The following is a 12,764-nucleotide window of genomic DNA, read 5'->3' on the forward strand; positions in this document are numbered from 1 at the left end:
AAAACCCTAACATCCACCTTCCTCTTGAGCTTTAAGAAGCAAGTTTATATAAAGGAAACATGAGAATTCTGGAGGGAGAAAATTTCTAGGGAAAGCACAGACTTGTCCTTTCTCTTAGGAATAAGGGGAGGAGGAGCTGGGAGGGGATTCTTGCAGCTTCTCCCCAAACTCACTCCCTCTGTTCCGGTGTGATCTCTCCATTTGCAGTAGCATTCCTCTCTTCCCAGCACACCTGTGGTTTGTGGCCAGCAACTGCAAGGAGTATCAAAGGAAGTTCCCAGATCAGGGTGGTCTAAGCTTTGTATCTCTCATTAGGGAGGAGAGGTGTAAACCATTTGGTTTCAAATGTCCTAGGTTAGGGGAGATAAGGTCTTGAGATTGACCAGCTGGCCACAAGTTACTCAAACCATTTGGTCTTGTTTAATTTTCTTGTCTTGATTTCCCCATTACATTTGCCCAGGAATTTTTCTAGCTTCTTACTAAACCTTGGCCTACCCTTAAAATGTTAAAGGAAAGACATTACTGTAGTTCTTAATGAATACACTAAACCTTTCTATATAAATACTTTAATTCAGCTCCCGTAAAGTCATCAGATATTTGAAAAAAGTTATTGAACATGAATCAAAGAGTTTAGTTTTAAGAACTTAGCTATGAATAGGTGAGATCATTAACCATTTAATATACTACTCAAATGAGTAACGAATGTGTAAGACAAAAGGAAGGTCCCTTAGAGTTTGAAATTCTTCTGTTACACCAACCTGTCTGTGTTCTTTGTTCAAGAAGTTGTAGTCATTTTCAGAATACAGTCCAGGAGCCATCTTCTCAATGTAGGTGTCAGGTAATCATCAAGGCCACAGGAACAGGAGCAACACCACCTCAGTAGGAGTGTAGAGCAGCCAGTCCACCACGGACTGAGACCACACCTGGTGGTCTGACTGCCACCCAGCTTGCTGGCGCCTCAGCCTTGCAGCTCCCAAGGGCACCCCAGCCATCTGCACTTGCCCCCACCTCCCCACTTCCTCAACCCCCCTCACCCCCCTCTGGCGGGTCACACACTCCTGCCTTCCCCAGTCAAGAAAGCCAGAGTTTAGGCTTTTATATAACAGTGTTTCCCCACAATTTTCATTCGTTCTGGGCATTAGTCCTGCTAGGACACTTTCAAAACATAGTTTTAACAATATGTAAGTATCTTACACTAAATGAGGTTTTTTTAGAATAAAAAATTCACTGATAAAGTACTAGTAGAATTCATTTTATATTTATAAATACTTAAAATATAAACTTAAGTGATTTCAAAATTTTATTTACCTTATTGACCTAAAAATTAAGACTAGATCATCAGAGTGAGAATCAGTTTCATAAGTTTTTTTAAAATCTGCTTTTAAACTTTTAGTCAACGAGCACTGTATTGAGCATCTTTTATGAATTAATCAAATACAAAGGACCTACATACCATCTAACTCAATATCTTACTACTTTAACCTTCTCTATCACCACAGGACAGAGAGAAAACCTCAAGATATTAGATGAAGTCTTCCTATCAACCCCTCTGTGGAGGAGTGAACTAACCAAAAGGAGGCTCTGATGGAGGAGAGGCTATAGAGACAGTGTTAAGTTAGGTAAGACCCAAGGGAGAGAGTAGAGATGAAAATTCATAAAAAATCATACTTATCTGGCAGGAGAGGTACCATGATCACGAAGGTGGTTTTCCCAGGATGAGGTTTATCCACTGCAGTCTGGATGTGCTGACCCCTGTGATTTCCCCAAATGTGGGAAACTCTACCACATGATTTGTGGTAGTGGGGACTGCACTCATGCTCTCCCCTGGAAAAAAAAAAAAAAGAAAAATTCATAAGTCAGAATTTAAGGTCTGTCTGTAGACAAAGAATGATACAGATTAAATGCCTGTATCAAAATGCTGTATTTTGCCATGTAAAGTGCACACCCATGTTTTTGGCCCACTTTCAGGAAAAAAAATTTTTGTTTTAATTTTTTAATTCAATTATTTATTTATTTATATTTAGAAACAAAACCAGTTATCATATTCCAGGGTATTATTTTGTGTACAGATATCATTATTGCCTTCTAGAGTTATAGATTTAATGCATAAGCATAAAAAGAGAATTAAAAACACTTATATAGATATGGAATTAGTACTGTCCAATATAATGCATAGCTTTATATTTTTCTCCAAAAATTTAGGCAAAAAATGCACGTTATACATGGCAACATACAGGTATGTCCAAGCCTTGCTATTTATACTCAACTTGTTGAAGGGAGATGAAAGTGAAAAGAACTTCTTTCTTCACTTGAATATTTCCTTGTTGGATGCAAATTACCATATGTTGCCATGTATACTGTGCACCCACATTTTTGACCCAAACTTTCAGGAAAAAATCTTTAATTTTAATTTTTAAATTCAATTTTTATTTACTTATATTTAGATACTTTTTTGTATTATAACAGATTTTTAGCATTTATTTTTAAACATATTATGGTAGAAGAAATTGCATATAACAAAGAATTACAAAACACAAACACAGATACAACGTATTTCAGGTATTACCCATGTTTAATGCACATCCTTATTTTTCCATAAAAATTTTGAGCAAAAAAAATATGCATTATACAAAGCAAATTATGGGTCATTGATATATTGACAGTCTCTCAGAGGTAGAAATAAAATGATTCCACTTGGAAAATAATTCATATGACCTTCTGGAAACATGTTATTTTTAATCTAGAATGTTTTACAATTTTTTTAATAATTCAGATTTTTTAATCATTTTTTTGCCACTTGTGCTTCCTTGAAAAAAACTTGTACAATAGCTATTTGAGCATTATAGGCAATGGGTATTGAGAAGTTATTGCAAGCTAGAAATGTAAAGATCGATTTTAGCATTAGGGAAAACATTTTCCTCTAAGAACTGTGAAGGCATAGTGTGAGCTTATTGGAACCGTACTTCTAGAAGAAGTGGCTAAAAATACCAAAAGGGAGTATGAGAAAATGTGGCCTGAATTCAGAAATAAATTACAATATATTTGCCTTTATAAATATATTACTATATAGATATATATTACAAGAAAGAATTCAAGCAAGATTTGGCTGGTTTTCATGTAGAAGTCAAAGGGAACAGAGTTTAAAGGTGACAGCCTTCCAAATATGGAATAGTAAACTTCATCTGAATAAAAGGATTATTGCTTAAAGAGACTGAAAAACCCAGAAAACAGGAAGACTCAAAGGTATGAATTAACCATCAGATCAAGAGTGTTATCCCACAAAATCCTTGTTTCTTGTGAGTTTAGGATAGATGCCAGTAATTTGTAAGAAAGAGAGAGAGAGAGATAAAGGCAATGAATAAAAAAAAATTAATAAAACCTAATTTAGAATTATATACAGAAAAGAAAAATCAAAACTTTGAATATAGTTACTGACATATGAGGCTCTAGAAAAGCAAAGATATTGCAAGTTTACCAAATTATTGTGGGAGTTATATTACCAAATGCTTCACAAACCTGGAAGAAAAGCAACTCTTCAGTGAGCTTTAACATAGAATTGAACCAGCACATAGCTCTGCATGCCACAAAAAAAGACATACTTCTGAACATCCACACTTCTCGCTGCCCACTTCTGAAGTGATCATGTAGAATAAATGCCTAAGAAAATGTGTCCTTGTAAATGAACTTGTCATTGCCTTAAGTCCACTCCTCACCTTGTATGCTGGGCCTCATCTCTCTTCTCACTTATGGATGCATTCTAGTTAGTTATTTCTTCTGCATTATTAAAATTCCTTCTTTACTGAATTCTTGCTATTAGCCCAAAACATGATTATCTCTCATTAAATAAATATGTACAATAATATATACATTTCCACATTTCTGTAGAATATACCTTGTTTATGTCAGCATTATATGAAAAATTCTTTGTATAGACAATGGTCTATAATCATACTTTTCATTTTGTTTCCTTCCACACTCACCTGAATCCATCCACTTCAATCAGAATTTTACCCCAATACTATTGGAGAAATAACTTTCTTCAAAATTTCAAATGACCTCTATGTTGCTAAATCCAATAGACAGTTCTCAGCTCTCATTGCACTTGAGAAGACTTTGGCCTTCAGCACTTGTAATAGGGGCTCATTGTGCCTCCTCTACTTTCTTCTCTTTGCTCCTAAGATAACTTTCTCACTTACTTCCCTGGCCTCTGTCTTTTACGTTCCCCTCTGCCATTGCTTCCTGACTTCCTGGCCCCTGTACCTGAAATGCCCATACCTCAGTCTTCAGATGTCTCTTCCCTCTCAGTGTGTTCTCAACTTAAGCCATGGCTTTAACTTTGCTTGTTTCTCTCCCTTCAGCTCCAGATTTCTGTGTTATTTTTAGTTTGGCTTTTGCAAATAACATGGCTGTGAATAAACTTGTATACATTTTCTCATACAGAGTACAAGAGAATCTATCAGATTTAAGAGTAGAATGGCTGATTCAATGTACACAGAAAAGGCAATTGTTCCAATTTATTCCAATTTATGTAAAGCTAAGTGCCCACTTGACATATCACTTGGGTGCCTAATATGTTTTAAAAAATTAACATAACTAAATAAAATTTCTTATTTCCATAATTGGTCATTCTTATTTTCATCCAGAAAAATACAAGTAGGGTTTTTGAGGGGGGTTTTTTAGCTTTTCTTAGCACAACTCTACCATTTTCTTTTACTTGTGTCATCTTTCCTACCTTAAATCCAAACCTTCAGGAGTGGCACATAAGCTTAAGGAAAGAAGCTCAACCTCACTGTGATCAGAAAAATACAAATTCAAACCATGAGACCATTTTATACCCAATAGATGTCAAAAATTAACATCCTTGAAAATATCAAGTGTTGAATGTGTCCAATATAGAGACATTATGCTTTATAAATCATTCATTACACATTGTTGATGGTGTTGCAAAGTGGTGTGACCCTTGGGAAAACAATTAGCTGTACATAAATTAGAATAAATTCAAACCATTGCATTTTCTGTGTACACTGAATCAGCCATTCTACTCTTAAATCTGATAGCTTCTCTTGCACTCTATACTGGAAAACATATACAAGTTTATTCACAGCCATATCATTTGTAAAAGCCAAACTAAAAATAATCCTAATAAATATACTTTAGAAAATACACAAGTAATATGTATTGTATTTATAACTTAAGTATAATATATACATAGATTGAATAAAGATGAATGAAATGAATCACAATGATGTGCCACAACATAGATGACTCCTAGAAACCTTGAGTTAAAAAACCAAGTCCCAGAAAACTATAACAGTATAATATATGCCCTGGCTGGTGTGGTTCAGTGAATTGAGTGCTGGCCTGAGAACCAAAGGATCACTGGTTCAAGTCCAAGCCAGGACACATGCCTAGGCTGCAGGCCAGGTCCCCAGTAGGGGGCACTCGAGAGGCAACCACACATTGATGTTTCTCACTCTCTCTTTTTCCCTCCCTTCCCCTCTCTAAAGGTAAATAAATAAAATCTTTAAAAAACAGTATAATATAAATTTTATAAATCTTACAAACAAATAAGCAAAATTAAACTTTTTGTTGTTTGGAGATATATTCAAGAAAAATGATGGCCATGATATAGGAATGTTTGTTGCTGGTGAGAAATCAGAGTAAGACCAGGGATGGAGAGAAAATAAATACTGGCACTCTCCTCGTTAAGTGATAGGGTGATTGATGTTCATTTTAATAAAACATTTAATAAATATTTTTTAGCCTCACCAAGGACATGCTTATTGACCTTGGAGAGAGGGGGAGGAAGAGAGAAATGGAGAGAAACACTGATGCTAGAAAACATCAATTGGTTGCCTCTCCTACATGCCCCAATAGGACATCAAACCCAAAGCCTAGGCATGTGCTTTGACTTGGAGTCAAACCGGCAACCTTTCTGTTACAAGACTATGCTCCAGCCAACTAACTAAGCCACACCAGCCAGGGCCATAACTTTGCAACAAAACTTGTGAAGCATTGCCCACACCAGTTTGTGGCTTGGTTGGAGCATCATCCTATAGAACCAAGCATTGTGGTTTTGATTCCCAGTCGGGGCACATGCCTAGGCTGTGGGTTTTGTCCCAGGTCTGGGTGCAGATGATTACTGGTCCTGGCAGCAAGCAATTGATACTTCTCTCCTATGTTGATGTTTCTCTCTCCTTTTCTCTCTTCTTTCCGCTATCTCTAAAAGGCAATAAAAAAGTGTCCTTGGGTGAGGATAAAAAATGTTACATATATATAAAATGTTTTCAAAGAGAGTGAAGAAAATATAAGCAGTTCATGGGAAGTATAATTCACAAATCAAGTGATGAATTAGTACCAGTATCCAAACAGATCTTGTGAGAAGGAAGTTATGTTAATACTACTTTTCCATTTGGTAGAGTATTTTCCAACGAACCCGTCTCACCCAGAAGTAACTTGACTTTTGTAATTAGAAAACACTTTTAAAAAAGAATGAACAAGGTTGCTGTAATTTATTCATGCATTTTTAATTACCACAAGTATATTGGTAGCTGCTGTTGCAAGTTTATATATTCTATGCATTTTTTAGTCCTTTTATCCATCAGTGTGTCATATGTATAACAGGATTCTAAAATTGTTTAATAATTTTCATATACCTTTAAAAAGCAATTTTTAAAGAAACAATGTAAATATGATATGTTGAATTTAATATAGTTTCAAGATAACCGTATTTTTTAAAGATTTCATGTATTTATTTTTGGAGAGAGGGAAAGGAAGAGAGAAAGGGAAACATCAATGTGCCTACTGGGTACCTGGCCCACAACCCGATCTTGTGCCTGACTGTGAATGGAACCTGCGACCTTTTGAATGGTCTTTAATGGTCTGAACGTCGCAGGTTGACAGTCCACTGAGCCACACCAGCCAGGGCTCAAGATAACAATGTTTTATGTTTAGATTTTGCCACTGATTTTGTAAAGTCCTTATGGTTAGTTGTATGTATGTGTACGAAATTTATGATGAAACTTTTATTTTCCAAGATTAATGTTTTTAAATCTGCATTTAGTGAGGAAAATTATATAGAAAATCATTAAATAAGTTTCTTGAATACTTTATTTTTGTCTTGTCAAATTTTAGCCCAATTAATACTATAATCATTTATAAAGTCAATGTAAATTGGGCATTTTAAATGCCAGTTTCGAATTTATACATGTAAATTTTTTTTCTATGAAATACCATTGAATGTGTTCAATATTTCTAAAAAGACAATCTGTGTAGTTTGTTTACTGAACCAAAGTGGGGGTCTGGTTGCCCACCATCACCAATAGGCGATTCTAGAAGCAGAGGCTGGTGAGAAAGGAAAGGTTTTCAGTGAATGCTGCATGATCTGCGTGAACCTATCCGCTCCAGGAAACCCAGAGGAAAGCCCAGCTGTCCTCAGCCAGCCAAAACCAAAGATAACATCCAGCGTTTCTTCTCCCATTTAGAGTACCATCCTTTGGGAAACTCAGGCAGCTGCGGAGTGGCCATCCAGGCGGCTCAGCTGGCTCCCAGTCACTATGCGGCTTCAGGCTTCATCCTGGAACTTGCGTCTGGGGCGGGCGCCACTTTTGGCCACGCAGCTTCCAGGCTCAGAATTCTAGTCAGTAGGGCTGCCAGGTGGCTCAGAGCACGTCACTTCCTTCCCATGCCGCCCTTCTGACCTCCTAGGTGCCTGTGCCTGCCTCTCCCTGGGCCCACCCCCAAACAGATATCCAAGGGGAAAGGAGGGCTTTCCCCCACCCCATTATCTTGGAGCCTGGCTTGTGCTCAGCGCAATACTTCCTCCTGCCGCCATCTTGCCTGCGGGCGGGAAATCTGCAGCGCGAAAAGGACGCTCCCCAGAAGGGGAGCGGTGGGGGTGGGGCGTTCACTGCGTTACCCGGGCACAGTGGCCTGGCCCGCTGCCCCTCGGGGTTCACGGTCTCCTTCAGGGGTAGCTCCCCTCCTCTGCCCTCTGCCTGCTCCCAGTGGCCTGGCCAGGCTATTGGTATCATGACTGCACTTAATCATTATATATTGTGATACATTTAGTTCTTTTAACATGTGGCCTTGATAATTTCTGTACATCTCAAGAATATCTAACTTTAAACATTTATGAAATAATAGTTTTTTATGTAATTATTTTTTATGACGCAAATATGCTTTCGGATCTATGTCATAATAGGTTATTTTCCTGAAAAGTGGACTCTGATATAAATATGTGCCCTTTAATATATTCTTGACATTTAATTTAGAATTAGTAAAATGACTTTATAAAATAGTGAATAAAATTATCTGATTCTCCTTGAAGTATCTAATCTATCACCCCAAAAATGTAATACTTTAAAGATGTAAATAAATATAACTAATTAAATGTGCTCTAAGATATTTAGATTTAAACTTATTCTCTTAAAAGCCTAATTTTGTGATCTTGGAGACGTTATGAATATTTCTGAAAATTAAATATTTTCATCTCTCTAACAAGGGTATTGTAAACAATATCTAAAATGATGTTATGAGAATTGTATATAGATGACATAGAGTGTGTTTTTAGAAAATGTTAGTTTTTAACTAATAACAGAGTACCTATAGCTTCCCTTAGAATATCTTATACCAACAAATCTAAAAGAATTTACAAAGAGTTAATTCTGGAATGTCTAACCTAAACTTCATATTTAGATTTTGAGATTGCTATATGAAATTTTCTGTTGCTAAAAACATTTATATTTGTGAGAACAAATTGCCCTCTCTAAGATAATCAAATAGGTATTTTGATTATGTCATTCTACTTTTGGAAAAAATGAATATTTATGGAGAGTAACTGACTTGCAGAAAAATATCTCTAGTGGTTTATTAACCCCATTGTAGTTTGCTTTTAGAATATTAGTGCTGTTTGAAAGCAGAACAACAGAGTAAATGTTTCATAAATTTGCAATAAAAGATTAAATAATTACTATTCATGAAACAAAGTGTTTGAACTTGATTGTTGACAGCTTTTGTTTTATGTGTTAAACTGTTTTAATACTTTAGTCTGCTTCACTAAAAGCCATCTCAATTTTTTGGTGGGAGGGGCAACATGCCTAGTATAAACAAATGATTGTGTATAATCTTGAATCCTTGCCTTACTCAGATTTTAACTGCCTCAGCATTCCTATAATGATGATGTATTACTCTCTAGGTGGAATTTCATGTCAGGTTGATGTGTGTGTACCTTTTAAAGAGAGATTGTAGAATCACAGCCAAGTTATAACAGATTTGTTATACTCTTCCTCAGGGATCAAGAAAATTTTTAGAAATTGTGAATTTTTTATTTCACAAGAATTTCAGTATGTTACTCCAAAAATTATTTATACAAATAACTTGTTATGAAGTTATTGAACCATATCAATTTCCACAATATTTTTGTATTCTCTACTCCCTTGAAATAGACATAATTCATATTTTCATATAAAACAACTTTTGCCTTAAAATGTAATGGAATATATAATGATGTTGTATATTACATAACTCTTTATATTCGTCCCATATGAGGGGGCATCCCCCCAAAACTGGAACTATCTTCTGGAGGGCAGGCTCCTTATAGTACAGGCTTCCCCTGCAGGTGAGTGTTCTAGGAACCCATGTGTGTTAGTGTATGCGCTGGCATTGTTGTGTGAAGCTGCATTCAGTTTCAGTGAAGTTTTCTGAAGGCTCTTTCAACACATTTGCCCACTTCACAATGAGTGATTTATGAGCACACCTACCCATACCACACTGAATGTTGATCAATTTTTGACCCAAAATGGCATGACCCCCAAAGCCCCACCTTCCATGTTCACCTGATCTTGCACTGAATGACTTTTTTTTTGTTTGTTTCCTGGGATGAAAAAAGTCCTCAAAGGGAAACATTTTACCGATGTGGAAGAGATGAAACAAAAAAGACAGGAGCAATAAAAGGCATCAGAATCAACAAATTCAAAAATTGTTTTGCACAGTGGTAAGAAGTCTCGATAGGTGTGTTGCATCAAATGGAGAGTATTTTGAAGGTGACTGAAGATTAAACATTTAAGAATAAACATACAATTTTTATATATAGATTCTGTTTTTGGAGGGTCTCCCTTGTACAACTCATTGGTGTTCATTGTATTTACAGGGTTGTGTAGCCATCACCACAATATATTTTAGGACATTTGTCACCTCTCAATATAGATGCTACTTTCATATAATTGAAGCCAGGAAATTCATAGTCCTGTGTTACTATTTCACTGTTTCACTGTATTCTTAGTTGTTTTTAAGGTCCATCCATGCTGTGGTGTGGACTGGTAATTCATTTCTTTATTAGTAAGTCACAATCCATTTTATAGAGATACCAGATTCTGTTGTTCCATTCATCCCACAATAAACATTTGGGTTTTCATCTAGTGTGTATTATGTGTAACTCTGCTAGGAACATTTGCATAAACATCTTTGTTTTATTTTTTTATTCTTTGTAGAATCATGTTTTAATTTTGGGGAGACATATAGGAAGGCAATTGCTGAGTCATATGGAAACTTTATATTGTGTTATTTGAGGAACTGTCAGATGTTTTCCAATATGGCTGCACTGGTTTACATTCCTACAACAGTGTATGAAGATTCAAGTTCTCCTCATCTTTACAAACAAATGTTATTCTCTCTCATTTTTATCACAACCCTTCTAGTCTGGGTGAAGTTATATCTCATTGCAATTTTGAGTTGCATTTCCCTAGAGATCAATGATGTTGAACATCTTTCCATTGCTGTATTGCTTTTTCCAAGTTGTAAGCAGCTAAGGCTCTAGGCACTCTCACCATTGACTTTAAGAAATTGTAGACTTAGCTATTGGTGAAATAACACACTCAACCTTCTCAACCTCAAAACAGCATAATATCCTTGTTCAGGATCAGAACTCCTCTCAGAGACAGTGAATGGACAGCATGAAGCCAACCTAATCATGTGAGGACCATAAGACAGGAGAGTCCTGTGGATTCAACCTGTGACAGGGACTGCAGCCTCAAGGCTCACAGAATATTTTCTGGGATAGTTCTAGAGTGTCCTTGTGAGCATGTCTCTTCCTCAGTCATCCATTTATACAATACCAAGCTCAGCCTGTGTCTTCTGATGCCTAGCCAAGGCCACTTCCCTGGGAACCAGGACTTGGATGGAGCCTGGCTGTAGCACCCTCCACTGCGGTGCATCTTCACTAACCTCACTGCCCACTTGGACTCCTGACAACCACATGACAAAGAATGCAAGTGGACATTTTATGATAAAATCCCTGCAAAGGGGAAGAAACAAACCCAAATAAATGTAGAAATAGAAGCGCTGATGCAAAAGACTGATTAATATCCAAAAAAGTCTGAAACTTTTCTTATTTGTCAATACTAAAAATTTATTTTAACAAAACAAGTCAGAATTTTTGGGAAATATGACATTTTTTTCAAACATTTAAATGGAAAATTTTATGTCCAGGAATACTGGTTGCAAATATAGTCATCCCTCACTATATCACAGCTCATGTATTGCAGCTTCACTGTATCATGAGTATTTAAAATATATATATATCTGGACTTCTGGCCCAGATGGAGGCATAGGTAGACACACTGTGCCTCCTTGCACAACCAAAACAAGGACAACAAAAATTTAGAAACAAAGTAACAACCAGTACTGACAGAAAATTGAACTGTATGGAAGTCCAACAACCAAGGAGTTAAAGTAGACACATTCATCCAGATTGGTAGGAGGGGTTGAGTCAGGCAGCTGGGTGGAGAGGGGTCGGGGCAAAGAAAAAAATGGTGCCTGGTGGACCCCTGGGGTGCAAGGTGGCAGCTGGCAGACCCAGCAAAGCAGCAGATTGTGGACGGGTGTGGCGCACAAGGCAGCTGGCAGACCTGGGTGGTCCCATTTACGTTCAGATAAACCAGGCAAAACTGGGGAACAAGACAGACCGTACAACCCAGGATCCCAGCGGGGGGAAATAAAGCCTCAAAATACTGTTTGAAAACACCTGTGGGGCTTGAGGTGCTGGGAGAGACTCCCAGCCTCACAGGATAGTTCATTGGAGAGACCCACAGGGTCCTAGAATGTACACAAACCCACCCACATGGGAATCAGCACCAGAAGGGCCCAGTTTGCTTAGGAGTGGTGGCAAGAAGTGACTGAAATCCAACAGAGAGCAGAGCAAGGGCCACCATTCCTCTCGAACCACCCCCCCTCCACATACAGGGTCACAACCCAGTGACTGGGTTGCCCCCCACTGGTGAACACCTAAGACTCAGCCCCTCACTATGTCACAGATGCATCAAGACAAAAAAAAAAATGGCCCAAACAAAACAACAGAGCAAAGCTCCAGAAAAAAAAATAAAACTAAGCAATGAAGAGATAGCCAACCTATCAGATGCACAGTTCAAAGCACTGGTGATCAAAATGCTCACAGAATTGGTTGAATTTGGTTGCAAATTGGATGAAAAAATGAAGACTATGCTAAGTGAAATAAAGGAAAATGGAATGGACCAGAAGGAAGAACGAAACAACCAAACAGAAAGGAATGAAGAAACAAGAATTCAAAAAAATGAGGAGAGGCTTAGGAACCCCCAGGACATCTTTAAACATTCCAGCATCCAAATTATAGGAGTACCAGAAGGAGAAGAGGAAGAGCAACAAGTGGAAAGGTTATTTGAACAAATAATAAAGGAGAACTTCCCCAATCTGGCAAAGGACATAGACTTCCAGGAAGTCCAGGAAGCTCA

General features: G+C 37.2%; 1 non-coding gene across 1 annotated transcript; it reads left to right on the plus strand.

Annotated features, from left to right (window-relative positions):
* Positions 1-1,664: 1,664 nt before the first annotated feature.
* On the plus strand, positions 1,665-1,826 carry LOC123820152. The gene has a single exon (XR_006785904.1). It is a non-coding gene; the product is annotated as a U1 spliceosomal RNA (small nuclear RNA).
* The last annotated feature ends 10,938 nt before the right edge of the window (positions 1,827-12,764 follow it).

The sequence above is a fragment of the Phyllostomus hastatus genome, unplaced genomic scaffold (assembly GCF_019186645.2).
Source record: "Phyllostomus hastatus isolate PE091 unplaced genomic scaffold, TTU_PhHast_1.1 phas_contig_113, whole genome shotgun sequence".
Lineage (NCBI taxonomy): Eukaryota > Metazoa > Chordata > Mammalia > Chiroptera > Phyllostomidae > Phyllostomus > Phyllostomus hastatus.